General features: G+C 34.7%; 1 protein-coding gene across 4 annotated transcripts in view; it reads left to right on the plus strand.

Annotated features, from left to right (window-relative positions):
• Positions 1 to 22769, plus strand: part of EPHA6 (EPH receptor A6) — a gene marked incomplete at its 5' end in the record, with an annotated part of 855070 nt that overhangs the window by 23848 nt on the left and 808453 nt on the right. The window lies entirely within an intron of this gene.

Genomic DNA, 22769 nt, shown 5'->3' on the forward strand with positions numbered 1-22769 from the left:
AAGGCCGTATATGACAAGCTCACAGCTAACATCATTCTCAATGGAGAGAAGCTGAGAGTCTTTAAGATCAGAAACAAGACGAGGATGCCCACTTTCACCACTTTTACTTAACATAGTACTGAAAGTCCTAGCTAGAGCAATTAGGCAGGAAAAAGAAATAAAAGACATTCAAATCCAAAGGAAAAAATAAAATTATCTTTATTTGTGGATAGCATGGTGTTATATATAAAAAACACTAATGAATCCACCAAAAACTGCTAGAACTAATTAATGAATTCAGTAACGTTGCAGGATACAAAATAAATATAATAAAAATCAGCTTTATTTCTATACACTAACATCAAACTTTCAGAAATAGAAATTAAGAAAACAATCTCATTTACTGTTGCATCAGAAAGAATAAAATACCTAGGAATGTATAAACCAAGGAGGTGAAAGATCTGTACACTGAACACTATAAGGCATTGATGAATGGAATTGAAGACACAAATAAATGGAAGGTTATTCTGTTCTCATGGATTTGAAGAATTAATATTGTTAAAATACCCATGCTACTCAAAGCAATCTACAGGTTCAAAGCAACCTATATCAAAATTTTTTCACAGAAATGGAAAAAAAAATCCTAAAATTTGTGTGGAATCACAAAAGACCCTTGAATAGCTAAAGCAATCTTGAGAAAGAAGACAAATCTAGAGGCATCACATTTCCTGATTTAAAATTATATTAATATAAAACCTGTAACAAAACTTCTAGGAGAAAACATAAGGGAAAAGCTCCTTGATATCAGTCTTGGCAATGACTTTTTAGGTTTGACACTAAAATCAAAGGCAACAAAAGCAAAAGCAAACAAGTGGGGCTATATAAAACGAAAAAATTTCTGCACAGTAAAGGAAACCACCACGCATATGGAAAGGCAATCTATGGAATGGGAGAAAATATTTGCAAATCATATGTCTAATAGAGGGTTAATATCCAAAATATCAATATAAAACTCATAACTCAAAAGCAAAAAAGCCCCAAGCAATCCAATTAAAAATCAGAGGAACTGAATAGACATTTTTCTGAAATGTCTGAAATGAAATGTCTGAAATGAAAAGGTATATGAAAAGGTACTCTACATCATTAATCATTAGGTTAATGTTTATCAAAGCCACAGTGAGCTATCACATCACACTTGTTAGAATGGCTATCATCGAAAAGACAAGATATGACAAATGTTGACAAAGATGTGGATAAAAGGGGAATCTCTTGTCCACTGGTGCAGCCACAGCCACTATGGAAAATGGTCTGGAAAGTCCTCAAAAAACTGAAAATAGAACTACCCATTGCTATGATCCAGCAATCCCACTTCTTTCCTTTCATCCCAAAGGGAATAAAAACAATATCAGTGAGATCTGCACTCCCTTGTTCATTTCAGCATTATTTACAATAGCCAAGATGTGGAAACCATGTAAGTGTCCATCACTGATGAATAGATAAAAAAAGATGTGGTTCATATACATAATGGAATATTATTCAGCCATGAGAAATAAGGAAATCCTGCCATTTGTGACCACATGGATGGATCTTGAGGGCATTATGCTAAGTGAAATAAGCCAGACAGAGAGACAAATACTGCATGGTATCACTTATATATGGAATCTAAGTAAAAGCCAAATTCAAACAGAGTGAAGGAAAGTGGTTTCTGGAGAGGGGAAGGTGGGGGAAGTAAGGAGAGGTTGGTGAAAGAGTACAAACTGTTAGCTATAATATGAATTAGGTCTGAGGATCTAATGTCTAACATGGTGACTATATAGTAGATAACAGTGAATTGTGTAATTGAAATTTGCTAAGAGTAGAACTTAGATATCCTCACTCAAAAGAAAAAAAAAAGATGTGAGGTTGTATATATATCAAGTCATCATGTGTACATTTTAAGTGTCTTACAGTTTGTCCATTACACCCCAATAAAGCTAGGAAAAGACCCCAAATATAAAAAGAAAAAAAAGGAAAGACATACTGAAGGTAGAGTTATTGACTGTGGAACAAATTGTGTGTTGACCTTACATAGACCTAATGACAAACTACTTTCATTCAAGTATTGTAGTTTCATATCTTTGTCTCTATATCCCCAAATATGTGCTATATTTATATATTATTTCTGAGATGTGTTTTATTCTCTGTAATATAAAAGTGGGGAGAAGTATATTTTTATTACACAAGTTTTTTCTTTCTTAGTGAAAGTCTTCTTATTCATATTTTCTATTTTAATATTAAAATGTAATAAAGTCTTAATCTACTTCCATGTGATAAGTTTTTAAAAATTGGACTTTTTTTTTTTTTTGTTACGCGGGCCTCTCACTGCTGTGGCCTCTCCCGCTGCGGAGCACAGGCTCCGCACGCCCAGGCCCAGCGGCCATGGCGCACGGGCGCCGCCGCTCCGCGGCACGTGGGATCCTCCCGGACTGGGGCACGAACCCGCGTCCCCTGCATCGGCAGGCAGACTCTCAACCACTGCGCCACCAGGGAAGCCCAAAAAATTGGACTTTTTTGATACTCTAATTATGGGAGAATGGCAATAACTATTTTGATTTCTTAATGTAATCCTGCACTTTCTTTATATTATTTATATTTGTATTGATTTAAATATTCGGGCAACTGGATATATAAAATAGGAAATCAGAGATAGGTGGAAAGCCAGATATTACTAACAAAACTCTATAATTTTGATTTGAGTAAAGTGAGATCAAAAAAATGTTAAATGACTTGTCCACAGTCACTTAGCAATTTTTGGCAAAATGAATACTAGGACCTCTAAAACACAGAGACTTCCATACAAGATATAAAATGGATTTTCATTGCTTTTCCTAACAAGTGTGATTTTCCTAACAAATGGAATAATCATCATTTCTAAACATTGGCAATGAAAATTTTACAAAAATATTGCCAAGAATTTCATGTATTAAGGGGAAATAAATGTTGATAGTGATCTTTTCTCACACTGCTTGTATAAAATCTCTTATGTTCTATATGATGGAGCTAAATTCTATATGAATAAACTCAAATAAAATCTGGAGACTATATAATTTAAAAGTTTGTGCTATGTGAGCTATGGAGCACTTGGAAGTAGCTTTAATCTCTGACTTTTTCCATAAGCAGCATAGTCATATATTCCCTCTCTCATTCCCTCAAAATCCAAAATCAGTTTTTTCAGTCATGGTTCTGGTACATGAATAACTATCAGGCAAAACCATTTAGGTAATTAATATTTAACACAAATTTTGCTAATTTATTGAAATCATGGGAAAACATAGGAGGAAGGTTAAGAAAGTAGATTGACTGACATTGGTCTTTTTGTGGCCTTGGGCAAATACTTCACTTTCTTTGAGCCACAGTTTCTTTCTTGGTGAAGTGCTGATAATCCTTGAAGTTTCTATTTTTCAGGGTTGTTGCAATAGAATGTTGTTTGTCAAAATGTTTAGAATATTGTGAAGTGCTACACAATTACATTATTTCATTACTGTTTCTCAGCAATGCTGGAACACCTTTAAACATTGTTGATCAAGTCATTTAATCATTCATTCTAGATTTACTGAACAAATAGTAACTGAATTCCAGAAACTGTGATTCATGTTGGCATTAAAAAGCCGAACCATTCTGCCTCCCTCTCAAGTCAAGAAGGAGAAAAAGAATGAAAGAGGGAAGTGAGAGAAAAGAAGGGCAGGTAAGGCAGTTGTGTCCAGGTATCACTGATTGTTCCTGTGCATAGGTTAGCCTAGCTGCAGCATATTACAATGGGCCTTGGTCTGTGCTGCCAAGATAAATGGTGTGGTCCTGGGTTATCAAATTGAAATAGAGCAAAGGGGAAAGGGAGTCTACTGTTTTGCATAGATTATACACACTTAATACTCTAACAACCCTGGGAAGTAGGTACCACTATTAATGCCCCCCCCTTTTTTATGAATGAGGAACTGAGGTACAGAGAGATTAAGTAATTTACATAAGACGACTCAGGTACGATGAGGACATAAGAAGGAAGTGGCAATGTGTGAGGCATCTATATTGGGCAACATAAGATGAGACAAAGAGGAATTCATTGATATGAAGATTAGGAAATGGTGGTGATTTTTCATATTGGCTGTTATTACCGCAAATAGAGGTGTGCCCTGGATCCTCAAGTTGTATTCTAGAAACAGATGGAAATATCTTTTATAATTAAGAAGCTCAGATTTTTTTGAGCACAGAGTGGAGAAATATTGAACTAGTAATTCAATGTGGTAAATATTCTCTGGTAGGAATATACACAGGAGTTCCTGGAGCTTGAGGAAGGGTGGTATGACTTACTCTGCATAGAGGAATCAACAAGGCTTTCCAAAGGCATTAAGATAATGCTTGTACATTCTCTGTGTGTATGTGTGGTAAAATGTGCATAACATAAAACTTATTACATTAGCTATATTTAAGTGTACCGTTGAGTGGTATTAAGTACATTCATATTGTAGTGCAACTATCACCACCATTTATTTCTAGAACTTTTCATCTTGCAGAACTGAAACTCTGTACCCATTAAAAAAGAATTCCCCATGACACCTTTCCAGCTGCTCCTAACAGCCACGTTCTACAATTTTTCTTTTTTTTCTTTTTTCAAGTTTCACCTTTTCCCCGTGCCCCAGCCTTTGGTAACCACTATTTTACTCTCTTGTTATTGAGTTCAGCTTTTTTCCCCCAAATATAAGTGAGATTATGCAATATTTGCCTTTTTCTGTGTGGTTTATTTCACTTAGCACAATGTCCTCCAAGTTCATCCATGTTGTTGTAAATTTTAAAGGCTAAAAATATTCCATTGTGTATATATATCAGCATTTTCTTTATCCATTCATCCATCAACTGACGTTTAGGCTTTTTCCATATCTTGGCCGTTGTGAATAATGCTGCAGTGAACAAGGGGGGAGAGGTATCTCTTAGAGATAGTGATTTTATTTCCTTGGGTTATGTACCCAGAAGTGTGATAGCTGGATAGTATGGTGGTTCTGTTTTTAATTTTTTGGGGGAACTTCCATGCTGTTTTCCATAGTGGCTGTACCAGTTTATATTCCCACCAACAGTGTACAAAGGTTCTGTTTTCTACAAATCCTTGCCAACACTTAACTATCTTTTGACTTTTTGGTAATTGTCATCCTAACAGTTGTGAGGTGATATTACATTGTGGTTTTGATTTGCATTTCCTGATGATTGGTGATAATGAGCATCTTTAGGCATTTGTGTCTCTTCTTTGGAAAAATATCTATTCAGGTCCTTTGCCTGTTTTTTATTGTATAATTTGATTTTTTTGTTCTTGAGTTCTAAGATTTCCTCATATGCTTTAGATATTAACCCCTATTGGATATATGATTTGCAAATGTTTTCTCCCATTCTAAAGGCGCCTTTTCATTTTTGTAGTTTCCTTTGCGTTCTAGAAACTTTTTAGTTTGACGTAGTCCCACTTGTTTATTTTTGCGTTTGTTGCTTGTGCTTTAGGTGTTATATCCAAAAAAATCATTGTCAAGACGAGTGTCAGGGAGCTTTTCCCTTATGTTTTCTTTTCTAGGAGTTTTACAGTTTCATGTCTTACATTTAAGCCTATAATCTTCAAGTTGATTTTTATGTATGTGTAAGATAGGGGTCTGATTCTATTCTTTTACATGTGGATATCCAGTGTTTTTTCAGACCATTTACTGAAGGGACTTCCCTGGCGGTCCAGTGGTTTAAGACTCCGTGATTCTACTGCAGGGGGCACAGTTCAGTCCCTGGTTGGGGAACTAAGATCCTGCATGCTGTGCTGCAGAGCCAAAAAAAAGACCATTTACTGAAGAGACTGTGCTTTATCCATTGTGTATTCATGGCACCTTTTTGGAGAATCAGTTGACTGTATACGTGTGGATGTATGTGCAATTTATTCTGTTCAGTTGATCTCTGTGTTTGTTTTTATGTGCAGAGTCTTGAATGACATTGTTTATGATAAGGGAGAGTCAATAGCAAAGGGCTTTTCCAAAAGATTGAAGAGACCATTCCAGTACAGAGAGAGCTAAAGAGTTTGGCGAGGTGGGCAGAAGGAATTGGAGATAGAGGGGAAATAGAAAAGTGAGGTGATCCTGAACCGTTTTTCAGGTAGCATGTTTCAGTAATTTTGTACCTTTTTCACTATGGTATAATGTCTTTAATACCTTTAAATAATAGCTCATTTAATCACTTTTGATGTAATATGGCAACTTTGGGTAAGGGCATTTTACTTTGTTTATTATTAAAAGTGTAATGAGGGCTTCCCTGGTGGTGCAGTGGTTGGGAGTCCGCCTGCCGATTCAGGGGACATGGGTTCGTGCCCTGGTCTGGGAAGATCCCACATGCCACGGAGCGGCTAGGCCCGTGAGCCATGGCCGCTGAGCCTGTGCTTCCGGAGCCTGTGCTCTGCAGCGGGAGAGACCACAGCAGTGAGAGGCCTGTGTACCGCAAAAAAAAAAAAAAAAAAAGTATAATGAAATTAACGTAAAATCAAATCAAAATATAAGGAAGAATTTTACCTTTCTGTTCGATTATTAATATGTACCTTAACATAATTATTTAAGTAATAATTATGATTTTTCTATAATTCAAAAGTATATTTTAGTATACCAATTAAAATACATTTATTTGATATGGCATAAAAATCTCTAATATTTTGATATTTGAAATTTATCAAATTTGCACTAAAACTCTCAGTGGTTCATTTTAATTATGTTCATATTCTAGAGCAACATGATGACATAAATAAGAGGTCAAACTGCAGTTTCAAGTACTTATCTGTAAATAACACATTTTGTGTGTTGAAAGCCTACCCAAAATAAATGAATAGTTAATTACATACAATCTTTACCAAATTTTATCTTTTTTATTTTTTTTGCGGTACGCGGGCTTCCCACTGTAGTGGCCTCTCCCATTGCAGAGCACAGGCTCCGGACGCGCAGGCTCAGCGGCCATGGCTCACGGGCCCAGCCGCTCCGCGGCATGTGGGATCTTCCCGGACCGGGGCACGAACCCGTGTCCACTGCATCGGCAGGCGGACTCTCAACCACTGCGCCACCAGGGAAACCCTATTTTTACTCTTATCTCAATTCTCAAATTAATCTCTAAGAATATACATTTCTTTGTTTTATTGTTAAGGACTCATAAAGACAACAAAATTATTGAGACTAAAACCAGTTTTTGAAATAAAAACAACATGTAATAAGCAAATTTTTTCTACTGTGTCCTCATAGCCCATGAGCCATTATTAGTGGGGTTGAGAATTGAGTAATGTTTTTAGGTTCATTCAATCTAATGAAAGGAAGAGTTTTTGTTCAGTTTAGGTGATACTAGAGGAAATACCATCTTCAGAATATAAGAAAGGCTTAGTGAGTAAATGCATACGTGCAAGTTGTGTTTTGTTTTAAAATTGACCAATTGCTTAGCTTAGTTTCATCATTATGGTGTTATGGTAGGAACATTTCATTATAATGTGTGACATTTTGGAGTTGGCCTGAAGCAACTGGAGTATTAATCTTCTAGAAAAAAACAGAAATTTCACTTCTTAGCAACATGAGTCCAATACTATATCAAGAGGGTGTTCATTGAAATTTAATCTTTTGAACAGGATGAATTCAAAATTCTCTCCTTAAGTCACTCAGTTTCACAAGTTTGGGTCTGTTTCCTAAATGTTCTCAACTACCCTATTTTTAAGGATTTTACATGGTACAGTATATTATTTAGAATTTGAAGTACAAGTAATTTGTTCATCTCAAAAATGTACTTCCTAATGCAAAATGGTTTGCTGTCCATCAGCCTATTCCCCTCTGTTCCTTATTGACTTGAGTGCCTCACACAGTTCTTGGGTTTACTGAGTACTCAACAGAGGGTTGACAAAGGAGGAGCCCAATGACTGTATCTTCAGTGTTTCTCACATCAGTAGCTTCCTTACCTGGGATTGGGGCTTTAGACAGTACTATTTATTTAACAGGTGCATTGTGGAATTCCTTTGAGCTAAAAATGTTTTAATATGTCATCAATTTCTCTGTAAGTAAGATGACTAGGATATTATTTCCCTTATAATAGAGGGTATGTGAGATAATTGCCACCATGGTCAGTAACCTACGTATTGCTGATTATTATCAGTTTGGCTCCCCTGCTTAGAAAAAAGAGGACCCTTTCCCCAGTAACTATGTGAAATCTTGATATATAGGGGCTTCCATACTTCCCTAATTTCACAATTTGCTCTTCTAAGGCACAAAGGAGCATGATCAAAATTTATAACTATGTCCCAGAGGAATAATGGGCATGAAGAATTGTTAATATTCTCCTTTATTTTCTGAGGTTTCAGCATGTTTAGTGTCTTATAAAAATAACTTTGCTAAAAGTTTGTATTTATATGAAAAACTAACCAAAGAGGGGCTCAGTAAAAGGTATCATTCTGGCCACTTCAAGATGAAAGTGTCCAATCAGTAGGGTCCCTACATTTAACTTCAAAGATGTTGTAGCCACCTGTGTAGCTCTTTTTAAATGCTTGTTTTTTTTTTTAACCTTTTTTTTTGTGTGTGTGTTACGCGGGCCTCTCGCCGTTGTGGCCTCTCCCGTTGCGGAGCACAGGCTCCGGCCGCGCAGGCCCAGCGGCCATGGCTCACGGGCCCAGCCGCTCCGCGGCATGCGGGATCCTCCCGGACCGGGGCACGAACCTGCGTCCCCTGCATCGGCAGGCGGACTCCCAACCACTGCGCCACCAGGGAAGCCCTTAAATACTTTTTAATACCATCTGATGTTCCTTTCTGTAGCCATTCTCCAACTTCAGTGGCCATAATACATTGTTTTCTTTGTTAAGAGCACCAACTGATTTATTCTGGGTAGATGGTTCTTCCTGTTCATAGGTAAATTTTTTCCTTATATTTGAGTGTATTCTTTCAGATTACATATATATATATTTTTTTCTAATCTGAAAAAATATGCCTAAAACTACTTCAAATATACTTTATCTTCCATATATAAAATCTCCCCTACCAAGTTTCCGTTGAAATTTCTTTTGCTTAAGTAGTGATTTCATTTCAGTAGTTTTTTTTCTTTCCCATATAATCAGGATTTTAGGATTATTACTGTGGCTTTGCAAATGTTTGACTCTGCTTAAGTAATTTGTTTTCACACAGTCTGATAGAGGAGCACAAAGTTCTTTTATTATTTATTGCTTTTGGAACACTGGATTTATAATCACAGACCTTACCTACGCCCTCCCCAATATAATCTTCTCAGTACTTTGCAGATACTGAAAATAAAATATATTTTTTGTGTGTTCTGAGTTATCCATTTTTATTGACATTTTGAGCCTTTACTAACTGTAGTTATATGTATTTAGTTATTCTAAATTCCTCACTTGTTCATTTTTTTTTTTTTTTTTTGCTGTACGTGGGCCTCTCACTGTTGTGGCCTCCCCCGCTGTGGAGCACAGGCTCCGGACGCGCAGGCCCAGCGGCCATGGCTCACGGGCCCAGCCGCTCCACGGCACGTGGGACCTTCCCGGACCGGGGCACGAACCCGTGTCCCCCGCATCGGCGGGCGGACTCCCAACCACTGTGCCACCAGGGAAGCCCTCTCACTTGTTCATTTTCATTTTGTTGTTCTATTCAATTATTCTTTTTAAAAAAGCAATCTTGAGGAAGAGTGTGAGGATTAAAATACACAGTTCTGGCCTTCAAGGAATTTAGAGTCTATGGAAGAACAGTTAACACAAAGAAATACATACTGTGTGGTAAAATAAAGTAAGATAATTACTGTTAGTGAAGTATGTGCAAATTTCAATATGGGATAAGAATAAGAGCATCTCCATCTTATGGGGGTAAATTATGGAAGAAATCACATTTAGGTTAAGCCATAAGTTTGACTAGGAGTCGTCTTTTGGGACCAAACAAGCAAGAGTATTCCAAGCAGAAAGGAATAGCATGAAATGTGGAGAGGTGAGAGGGCAAGGTAAGTTTAAGGATTATCAGTATATCAGAGTAATGTAGGGTGAAGATGGGGTGTTGCAGAGGGACAGGAAGATGGGACCAAGCCAGGAAGTGTCTTGCATGCAGTAGAAAGGAATTCAGAGTATACCTTGTAAGGCAACAGTTGCCATTCAGTGTTGTCTTGAAAAATTTCCCTCGAATGTTAGTGTATTTTCAGTGGGAAAGAAAAATGAGTGCCAAAAAAATAAGGAAAATACTGGGTTAAAACTAGTTAAGCAATATTTTATTTTATGTTTTCTCTGATCATTGTTACTTAATTCACATCATGAATCTAAAAGCAATATAGAGAATAAATCAACTCTGTATAATCATGTCTTCCTTTCTAGAGGCTTTCCATGAGCTTGAAATCCAAATTAAATTCATAGCACTTAGTATAATACATAGTTACATATTTAGTTTATAGTTTCTGTTTATTTTCTTTTTCACATTAGATCATAATCACCCTGAAGGCAGGTGTTATGTTTATTTTGATTTACCTTTATACTCAGAACCTGGTTGTATGGTTAGTATGAAGAAATAAGTGCACACGTGAAGCAAATATTTTGAGAGAATTTTATAGATGATAAGGAGAACCACTGAGGAATTTTGAACAGAGAATGGAGAAATCAGATTTGAAGAAAGAATAGATTCCTAAATAGTGTGCAATTGTGCATTACTTAAAATATGGCAGTTTTTGATTATATGATGAAATTAAGTCATTGAGGAAGGAAAAACTATTAAGAGAAGTTGCTCAGAAACTATTTGCATTGAGAAACCAGTGGTTTTTAATTTTTTAAACTCTTTTCATTCTTTGTCAATAAAAATAAGGACGGCAGTGTGTTTACCTTTGTAAAGAGCAACCTAAGACAGAAACAGTCTGGCCAGCTAATTGTGGACACCATGCCTAAATGTTTAGATTCTTCCCTACATCATCAGCAAATATTATTCTCTGTCCTTATTTGAAACTGTATAAAATCAACTCAGTAATTGGGATTTATTTTGCTCACACATAAGAATCTTTCTTGGAACAATACATATACTTTGAATTAAAGAGAGTCTGCAGACAGAACCAATTCTCTTTCCAAACAATAAAAATAGACCTTCCAAAATTTAGCCAGTATCAGATGGGCTGTAACTATGGAAACTATACTATGCCTTGTAAATAATATTTGAAATGCCAAAGTTGTAGTTGGCAGTACAGTACATATGTATGAAAACCTAAGTAGAAAACTTTTCATTGTTTCTTCAGCACCATTCAATGTGAAGAGCTTTGTAATGGGTAGATAAAATTCTTTATTTCATAAATAGAAATAAACATAGGGTATTTAAAAAAGTAAAACAGGGTTACTCTTTTCTCTTAATTTAGTACTTTTCAAGAAATCTGATCTTTAATTTGGTCTCTTGATATGTTTCCCTTCAGGGAAGGAGATTCCCTGGGGAGACAGATCATCAGTGAATAAATCATCCATCTCATTTATAAATTAGTCTCCTGTATGCCTGATTAGCAAGATTTAGTCTTCTAAAATATGACCACTCCTCAGAAGAATAAAAATTGAGCTTCTCAGCCATGAAAGCTGAGGATGGAATTTGGGTCTTGACGACTTCACCAAAGGAGTTTCTCAACATTTTACATTTCTTACCATAATTCGTGTCTTGGGTAAGCAATAAATTGAAACTGATTAAGGTCTTATGAAAGCCTGCATCTGCTTTCTTATTCTTAATTATACTTGGTAAACCCATGTTGGATAAAATATTCTCCATTTGCCTAAATGTTAAAATTCCATTATCATTTTTGTTGCATTTACTTTATAGCACAGGATCCTGTTGATAAACACTATGACAGTAGATCTTAATGATTTGCCTTCCATACAGGATAATGATGATAATGCCTATTTTTTTAAAAATGCTTTTTATTTTATTTTTTCTGCCAACAATAAGGCTTCCATCTGTCATTCTTTTCTATATACTGAAGCCATGCTGCTCTTGGCATGGGTCACATTTGTAAATGTTTCACTTATGAACCATTCCTCCTCCTGACTCCTCTGCAGTACAGAAATATGCCACAAAAGATCAACTGTCTTGCAGTTCCTGAGCTTCTAAATCTGGCATTGCATTTGCTCTGTCATTTCCTCAATAGTTTCCAGTAGGAAGTCGTCCTAAATAATTCTCATGACTTTATTTATCAAATAATTACGCTAAAAAGCTGTTTAATGTGTAAAAGATATGACAGCTGGTTGTCTTAATATTTTATTTGTCTTCACATTTTTACTGCCCATTTCTCTCATCATAGACTATTCTGTTCTATAGGCAATATTACTTAACAAAATCCTCAGTACAATTGAATTTAGTGATTCAGAAGGCAACACACATTCTTTAGGCAGTCAAGGATGTTGAAATTATGGTAAAAGAGTTAAAAAATTACGTTTTTATTTAAATTATTCCTTGTAGCATATCCCCAGAATGTATACTATTGTATGAACAGATTATCAAGTTTCATGACCTGACAATAAACAGTTTAGTTAGCTGACTTAGACAAGAGTCTTAAACATTGGTAATTAACTGTACCATTTTTAGAGACTAAAGAAGCTAGGGTATGGATAATATTTCTGGGGTCAGCTGGAGAGGGGGTGGATGGGGAAATCTAAGAAAAAAATAACAATTTTTTTTTCTTAGATCTCTCTAGAAGACTGTTTGAGTAGATCAATTAATAAGAGAAATTCAAAGGGCAAAGGGGAGACAACCATAATCCATAAAACAATAAGCAAACTTTTGTTTTACTTTTTTTTTTTTTTTTAACATACTATCTTGGTAGAGTGGCTAACAAGGTTAGAGTGTGTTGAGAGCCAGATACTAAAGCTTAGAGCATTATCAATACTTGGTTTAAGGCAGACCAACTCCCAGTAATCGGTAGAACAAGAATTTTGACTTGGCTAAATTTACACAAGCACACAATAGTAGAGCCACGTATAGAACCCAGGAAGTAGATAGAAGGTATAATCTAAACAGAGGGTAGTGTTTGGAGCTGATAGAAGTTGGAGTTTTAGGAATCTCTTTCAATATGTTTCTATGAGGAATTGCTTACATAGTGTGATTTTAGGTATGCCGTGAAAAAAGCTTAAGTCACTCTCACCTGAAGGGTGCTGTAATCAATTCAAATTTAACTTGAATAAATAAATAAACATTGCAGGAAGGGATAAGGGGAAATGAGTATTCATAAGCACATTGGTGTGCTATTTTTTTTAAGATGTTTTCTTACTATGACAAATGCTTTCAGTGGGGCAGCAGATAGAGCAGGATGATTTGAGCACTGTACATTGTCAGAGATGGAGATAGATGCACAGGATTTGGACTGAGAGAGAGCAGACTGAGGGCACTCTGATGAAAGCGTAGGGGCTGGGTAGAGCAAAAAGGACTCCAAAAGGTACAGAAAATGTGTTCTCACAGTCCATTCTGTGCTCAATACAACAGCCTACTCACTTTGTCCCTTAACCACATTTGAGAGAGATCATATGTGATAACCTTTGACCTTCTCCATTACAAACTAAAGCACAATAACCATTTACATTTCCTGCAGTGCTTCTTTCCCACTAATCCTGCGCTGCATTTTCAATATTTGGTTAAGAACATTTTTACTTAAGGTATGAGTTTTTGGCCCACGCTCCCTTCCATTCACTTAGTTCGTTTGTTCATTCATTCACTTATTCATTTTATTCAACAAGTATACACACATACATATGCAGACCCTTCCTTTGAGAAGGTCATATTATATTGGCAGAACTATGTTGTAAATAAATATTGATAATTGTATCTCTATTTGGCTATAATTTCATTGGACAAAAATGAGAATTGTCCTTTCAAAGTTTTTTAATATATATATTTTTCAAAATTTTGAAAATACAATTACTATTTTTACCTGAAAAATTTTAAATTTCTGATGATTAATACTTAGTTTAGAAAAATGTTTACTTCTGATAATGTTTAACTTTTTTTATCTCCCACTCTAATTAAAACACTCTGTCTCTCCTGACAAATTTAGCAGACATTTCTTATATTTGGTATTATTTTGGAGGAGAGTACCCTTCAGGTAGAGAATTATTTCCCTTCATGTTGTCTACTGGGGTGCATTTCTACAGTCTATTCATTCCTTAGCACTTCTTTAGAAACTGAGGAAGTGGTCCAATTACTAACAGTTTTGATGGTGCTGTTGATGTAATATTGGGTGTCTGCCCTTTTAGAATAGCAATTTAATTCTACACCTTCTACTAAACAGCTTCAGCCTTTCCTCTTCTGCACCTTCAGAATAAGGGCATTTTAATCTGTTTTGCTATGTACATGTTTGAATAAACTAGGGCATGTGGGTTGACACAAAAATTCTAACAGTGGGAGTGAAAAGATAACACTAGAGACTCCTTGAGGGTAGACATTGTATCTTATAAACTTTCTATACCCTGCGGTAGTTAATATAGAGTCTAAATATAACAGATACTCAATTAATGCTTGTTGAAATAATATGGAAATGTCTTCATATAAAATCAAGTAACATTTTTGTGACTCCAGTGTCCTAATGAAGGAAGTAAAAAACTATTTCTATTACGTCTATGTAAGTGTAATGGCGGGAAAAAGCAATCTAGGAAAAAATTTTTTTCTTCCATTTTCAAGGAAAACTTTTTCACTGATAATTGTTTCTTAGATCCTAGTAAAACTCATTTTTTCCTTCTCAATGCAAAGGCACTACTGTTTGTTTTTAAGGTAGGGGTTTCAATAGGTTTTTTAGACTTTTCTTCCATTATATAGAAATAGTTTTCCATTGAAATGGCCATTACATTGTAGTTAAGACTTTCAAATAAGTACTCATAATCTCTTTTACCAGAGCTATAAAAACAAAGATTTAAGCACATTTCAGACCTTGAGTTTCATTTAAAAAAAAAAAAGAAAAGAAGGAAAGTGTTCAAAGCCCATGGAAGATAAGTGAGAAATGTGAGAAAGGAATGAACTAGAAACACAAGAAGCCTCTCTTATGCTGTGTAACTGATGGGATGGATGTGCAGTGGTTTGGACTAAGTAAGGTTTATGTAATAAATGTTGTGAGTTTCTGTGAGAGATGGAAAAAAATCACAACATTTGTTAAATATATTGTAAGACTAGCAAATCTAAGACTAAAGCCAAGTAGTCTTTTCTACCTATTAAAACTGTGTAATTGAAGCAAATGGAAATAATACTTGTCCTAAACGAAGCTACTTAGTTTCTTTATAGATCAAAGTGCTGAAGATGTCAGAATGAAAGCATTATATATTGCTGTTAATTTGGAACATGCCAAATTTCCTTTCCTTTTTTTTTTTTTTTTGCCATAGAGATAACTGAACAATTTGATGAGGAAAGCATGACTTTGAGGTGACTCATTGATAAGTCTTAATGACCTTGTTCAGGAGCCCAGAGTGAACCTATCATTTAGTGACCTTGTGATGGATTAGATCCACATCTGGGTTCTCTTTGGGTCTCTGTGGTAAGCCCTCCTGTCTAACAGCAGCTTCAGAAATGATTATGAGACTGAAGCAGATAAGGCTGTGTCCAGCAGGATAACCATGTAAAGGTTCTTTTGAATAAACTAGGAAGGTGTAGAAGTGAGGATGAACATTGCTAGTTATATTTTTAATCAACTATTAACCATTCATTGTTTGGATAAGGTTTTCAGTGACAGTTCTTACTCAATGGTGTAACTTGCCTTCTAAACAGAAAACTAGCTTGAATTTTTTGCCCCTTTTCTCCATTTAAGGTGATAATTAAGGAAAGTAATTTCTGGTTATTATAGCTTATTTTTCCATCAGAACTAAAAAACAGTGATTTGTTTCAAGAAAGGACAGAGTCAGAAGTTTGAACATGCTTTCTGAAACAAGATATCATTTTCTAGTAGAGTAGAAAGCTGAAGGTTGTGAGTTCACATGGTCTAGACTGATTTTATTCTCTGATCTTGAGAAAGCTATTTAACATCTCTGTGGTCATATCACCTTATCTTTCAAGTAGGATTTCCAAACTCTCATAGGGAGTGACAGAAATAATCATGAACAACACCTATATTAAAAAAAACAAAACAGTAACAATAGAAATAAGAAAGCTATGACAAAACAAAATGCTTATAAGTATACTTAATGAACAAGTATTGATCTCAGTTTCTAGATAAAAATACTTCGTTATTTTTAAGAAGGAGTGAGTCTCCTTGGAAAATGTTGCCTTAAAAATAATGTCAAGATACAGAGGAACATACCAGGGGTAAAACTAAAAATCCTATGTTTCCTTAAAGCAGTCTGTGTTTTATTTATTTTTAGGAATTAAATATTGATTCTGGCTCTATATGAGGGTAGAGAACCATAGTATCTGGAAGTTAAAACTGACTTTTGTCAATCAAACACATGCAGTTATGTCAAAATATTACTTAATGTGGTAACCTGAATCCCATTTTAAAGTAGGATCTAAACAGGATAACATTGAAATAGACTACTGCTGTATGTAGATAGATAGATATAGATAGATACATGTTTGTTTATATATCTGTGTCTTTAATTTGAAATATTCTCTGATTATATTATGTCTGGTCATGATGTCAGAAGTATTCCCTTTATTTTACTTGTTTTTTTTGGAGCTACTGGAGGTGTGTTACAGTCAGTGGAACATGGAACTAACTATTAAAAACCTTGTGACTAAGTGACTTAGTAATTTTATCTTTCTGGGTCTTATTTGTAAAATAAAGGCGCCTAATGGAATGATTCTAAGAAGAAATGCCTTGCCTTTCTTTGTATGAAGTCTATTGGAGAAAATTCTAAACCTGCGTTTACTGCTATCTGAACTTTTAAAAATATTAATAAATCTTTGAACTCAGTTCATATACCATTAACTTGAATCTTTACAGCAAAATTATCCTAAAAGAATAACTACCTTCTTAGTGGGTTGATTGATCTCTTCCTTGTTACATTTTTCAAAATGATATATAAATAAAATCTCATCCTTTTTTTATTGTGCAGTTAGAATAAAGATGATCTTCAATTATATACTATAAAACTATATGCTAATTGTATTTAAATTAATATATCTTAAATTTACTGAAATTTAAATTCAAGAGCTGATAAATTATTCAAAGGAAAAAAATTAACATTGAGCTTTTTAATCTTAGGTACTCATTACTCTCACATTTAATCCAGTGCTATCAACCTTGTCTTTATCAGTTATCTTCTTTTAGCCACAATAAAATTTTCCTATAACTTCCAAAAGAATGAGTAAAGGGAGCACTAATAAATTAAGAGAAATTTTCAGAGAAAAATATAATATGCTAGAGATTTATTTCTAAAAGTTAATAGGAAAATTGTACATAGTTTAGCCTATTCTGTGCATTATGTTGCTTATTAAACGAAGTAAACATTTTAAAAACTTTATTTTGATACCACCAATCTACTACTTCTATTTATTTTTTGGTTTACCCAATTTCTCACTTATTATGATATCAATAAATAATTATATTTTCATGTGTACTCCCTAAATAAGTCATTGGTGTTAATCTTTCTATATTTAAAATCTTGCCATTAAATTAAAAATAAAAAAGTATTGACTTTTACTGAAGTTAATATGGACAGAGTATTCTTTTCCTTCCTAAGTTTATAGTACTTTTACACTCAAGTAGGGACTAGAAAACGCTTGTTTAAAGCCAGTAGGAGGAGCTCTCACCTTGCCGGGTCCAATGCTGTTAGTGTGCCTGAAAAACCTGAATTTGTGGGGGCTTTGCCTATGAAGCAAGTGATAAAATTTAAACATGTATCACATATAATGGTGTTAAAAATAAAAATAAATCCTCAGTTTTATTTTGATATCAATGCATCCTTCACTTGTCAGGAATGCAAATTTGAAATTTTGCTGTTAAGAATTTTTAAAAGGTATGATTGCAGTTTAATGAGGAAAGTAAAGCAATTATGTAAATCTTGTTTCTTGAAGCTACTAATAAATAAAAAAAATACTTCCTAAGGATCTATACTGTTGTAGGTATATACATATTTTCTTTTTTGTTTGTTTTGAAATGAATATATTTCAGTTTACAAATTATAAATATTAAGAACCAAGTAGCCCAATTGTATTTTAGAAAAAATAATTATATCAATGAATGAATTAATTTACCAATCTATGAAAAAGAAATCTCCATTGGTAGACTTCAATATTAGGGATTTTTGAACACTCTACTCCAGTAAACCCCTTGATTTAAATGGCATGATTTGTAGGTGGTACCAGTAAAGTTTCTGTAGAACCCATTGATGAGAAAACCAGGATATAAACTTATCTGGATTTGGAATCAGCAAAATAAATAATGATTTTTCTCTGCATCTACAAAAATAAAAAAACAAATGATAAGGTTTTATATTCAAACTTAAAAGGAAGGAAGAAAACACTTTAAAAAAAGTTTAAAGGTTTTAAATATTTTTTAAGGGATATCCTAGCATCAGTCTTTTGGTTGTAATCACTTTGTGATCTAAGGAAAATTATGTAACCTCTCTGAGCCTCAGTTTTCTCATCTGTAAATTGAGCATTTAAAAAAAGAAACAACTTACAGGACAATGTGGAGATTCCTTCAAGAGGGAAATATGTAGACCATCCTTCCTACAGTGACTGAATTGCTATCATTACTTTAACAGCCTGCTAGCAAAATAATGATGTATTCGAAAAATATAAAGTGCTAAAGGAGTAACATTAAACTTTTGAGTGCCCCAAAGTGGATACTGGTATTACATACTTCTGAATTCTTTTCAATAGTATATACCAAAAATAAAATAACATTTATTTAATAATAAGATAAGCTTAGAGTTTTGAATATTTATTATAATATCTTCAGCTTTTTTCCTCTAATATGTGAGATTATTTTTTTACACTGAGTGAACCCACACACCATCAAATATCATTTTGTGAATTTGCATGTATGTGTTTGTGTGTGTATGTGTATATGTATGTGTGTATGTATACATATATAGATATATATGTATTTGTACTTTCTTTTACTTCTAGGCTTGTTAGAATTGTATGTTAATATGGAGTAAATGAGGCTATAAAGAAAGCCTTTTTAAAAGCTCTAGTCCTTTATGTGTCCTTTCATCTCGTTATGTGATATTAGCACCATAAGTCATTAGCTAAATATATTAATACATTAAGAGTAGAAAATGGTGTAGCCTAATTTGATCATTCCTTCTTCATTTATTAACTGAAATATTTCAGTAAGAGAAATGCACTGCACCCTGGTGGTGCAGTGGTTAAGAATCCGCCTGCCAATACAGGGCACACAGGTTCGAGCCCTGGTCCGGGAAGATCCCACATGCCGTGGAGCAACTAAGCCCGTGTGCCACAACTACTGAGCCTGCGCTCTAGAGCCCATGAGCCAAAACTACTGAAGCCTGCGTGCCTAGAGCCCGTGCTCCGCAACAAGAGAAGCCACTGCAATGAGAAGCCCGCGCACCGCAATGAAGAGTAGCCCCCTCTCACCGCAACTAGAGAAAGCCCATGCACAGCAGTGAAGACCCAACGCAGCCAAAAATAAAATAAATATAAATAAATAAAGTAAAAAAAGAGAAATGTTCCTTCATTAACTATTTCCTTATTCAGAAGTATTTCATATAGAAAAAGCAAAATAAATGTTTTATTCTTTTCAGATTATTTACCAGTTTTTAAAAATAATGATTTCCTAGCGTACTGCAAAAGTTATTAGTAGGTATATTTTATCATTATGAATGCATGGATTTAAGCATGTTTGAAGTGTTTCAATCCCTTATAGTCATTAACCTTGTGTATGATCAAATTATAAATTTTTGGCCAGTGGAAGCCTTTGCCAGTTGGTTCCTGTGTCCTTTTTACATGACCCTAGTAAACATTGATATATTCCCTGATTTGATACAAGGACTATAAAGCACCACCAATGAAGTGATCTTACAAAAAATAAAAATAAGTGGAACCTAGATCTGGTCAAGCCACTAAATATATCTACCAATTTAAAGGAAATACAGGGAATGGGGGAACATGTTCAATGATATCTCACGCAAAGGAAAATCTGGAATGTGGGATAAGACCACTTTTGTGGGTCAAAATTTTTGCTAGTAAATTTGATTTCATGTAGTGAAAAGATAACTGGCTATTTAAAACAACAGTGAGATACTATTGCACACCTGTTAGAATGCCTTAAAAAATATGGACAATACCAAGTTCTGGTGAGAATGTGGAACAATTGGAAAACCAGACATTCTGCTAATGGGAAAGTAAAGCTTTACAGCCATTTTGGAAAACAGTTTTACAGTCTTGAAGAATTAGCATTCTTTATATAACCCAGCAATCACTATTTACCATGGAGAAATGAAAGCATAGGTTCACATAAAAATCTGTATATGAAAGTTCATCAGCTAGGGAATTCCATGCAATAGAATACTTTTCAGCAATAAAAAGCAACTGAGTGTTCAGTTGTATGTATAGATACACATAGCAACATAGATGAATCTCAAATGCATTATGCTGAGTGAAAGAAACCAGGCTCAAAAAGTTTCATACTGTATAATTTCATTCATTTGACATTATGGGAAAGGCAAAGCCATAGGGACAGAAGTCAGATTAATGGTTGCTCAGGGCTGGGGTGGGGAAAGGATTCATCATAAAGGATCACAAGGGAAATTCTGGTGGTGATGGAAATATTCTATAGCTTGATTGTAGTGGGGGTTACATGGAAGTAGGAGTTTGTCACAATCCGTAGAAATGTACATTTAAAAAAGGTGAATTTTATTGTAAGTAAATCATACCTCAATAAACCTGACTTTAAAAAAAGAAAATGGGGAACCCATCGATTAAAAAAAAAAACAAGACCTCACCATAATGTGTAGAAACTATTTGGATCTTGACTTTCTGTTAAAATAAGTTGAGACCATAGGAACATTAAACAATGACTGGATATTTGATGACATTAAGTAATACTATTTATAGTAGTGAATTGTTATTGTAGTTGTATTAAGAGGAGTCTTTATCTTGGATATACATACTGTAATTTTTACAGATGAAATCATATGATTACTGGAATTTGCTTCAAAGAAATCTTGCAGTGAGAGTAGGTAAACATGTATTGATGAAATAAGATTGGCTATAGGTTTGTAATTATTGAGGCAGAGTGATTAGTACAATGAGCGTTCATTGTACTGTTTTCTCCACATTTTAAATTATTTTTGAGAATTTTGCACAATAAAAATTAAAGAATTATGGCTCAGTTTTACAAATGTATGCTTAGTGAATATACTGGAAGAATATTCTGCAATGAGTATGTAGCGTTTATCCCAGAAATTTAAGCATGGTTTCATACTAAAAATCAATAAAATGTATCACAGTCAAATAAGAAAACCCACCGTGTCCTTGCTATAGACACTAAACAGCAGATGCCAAGTAACAGACTTCCAGTGACATTTTTTAAAAACTACAAAAACCCCTCCACTTTTTTAACTAGATGAAGAACTAAAACTCATGATGAAATACCAAAGGATTGTTTCTCAGAGTTCAGTCCATGATCGGCATCTGGGGGACTTGAAGGTAATAGTTAAAATTAAAATCTGCTGAAACATGGGCTCTACACATTAACCTGCTGGAAACACTTCAAAAATCCTCTCCTGTTGATCTCCATCTATCTTTCTGGCCTCCTTCTATCCTCCTATTCCCCCAAATAATCTCTACTCCTACTCCCCATTCCAGTAACTGAGAACTGATTTAGTCATAGCTCAGTTACTTTACAGAAGGTATTCTAAAATAAATTTTGTTTCTCATCACATCTGATTAAAGACCCCCTCATCCTAGCCCAGCCCAAATTGCATTTCCTTTATGAAATTGTCCCAGACCTGCCCTACCAGCCTTAGCCTAACTTAATTCCTAAGCTATTATATAGTGTTCAGTTTTAGAATTTAACAGAGTATGTCCTGATTATTTGTTTGCATGTCTTCTCAACCAGATTATGAGTTACATTTGGTCAGGGGAAAAGGTGCATGGTTTTTATTTTTGCTTTTGCCTTCTTTAGCAGTAAGTATACTAACACATACAATAATAATGTAATCTACACTTAAAAAATATAGATTTCTTCAAAATGAGTTGTTTTCATACTTTGCCAATCATATAAGGGCATTTAATAACACACAAAGAAAATATACAGGCAGGCCTGCTTTAAAAGTTTTTCTTTCTTTAATGTGGTATAAAAAAGACTATATATGAAAATGGGGGGAAAAGCAAAGGTGATTATTTCATTGTTGGTTTGCACAGTGACCCTGTACTCATGCAGGGCGAGGAAAGAGAACAAAGAAACAGGTAGATCACTCCAGATTGGTAGGTGGCAGTTTTAATAAGCAAGGGAGCTTATGCACAAGGCTTGTCTTGGGCGCCTGTCAGATGAGTAGATCTCTACACTTGACCACCAGAGGCTCAGAGACTTCAACTGGGTTCAGTCACATATACCATCCAGATGGTTTCAGTAGCACCTTATTCTCTCAGGGGTCTGTCCTCGGAACAGCTATCACTGTGGGAATGATAGGCAGAGCATAGTTCTAAGGACAGGGGAGGAGCTAAGGAACCTCCCACCTATTGCTCAGGTCCAGCTTGAGTCATCTGGTGGTCATATCCTCATGATTAACCTCTCTAACATTCATCAATTTTACAAGTCAGCTATTAAAAATGACTTTGTTAGTACTGTTACTCAGTCATCTATTTCATTTAGCATTGTTAAACACCACACTATTTTAA

This window comes from Leucopleurus acutus (genome assembly GCF_964270905.1).
Source record: "Leucopleurus acutus genome assembly, chromosome: 5".
NCBI lineage: Eukaryota > Metazoa > Chordata > Mammalia > Artiodactyla > Delphinidae > Leucopleurus > Leucopleurus acutus.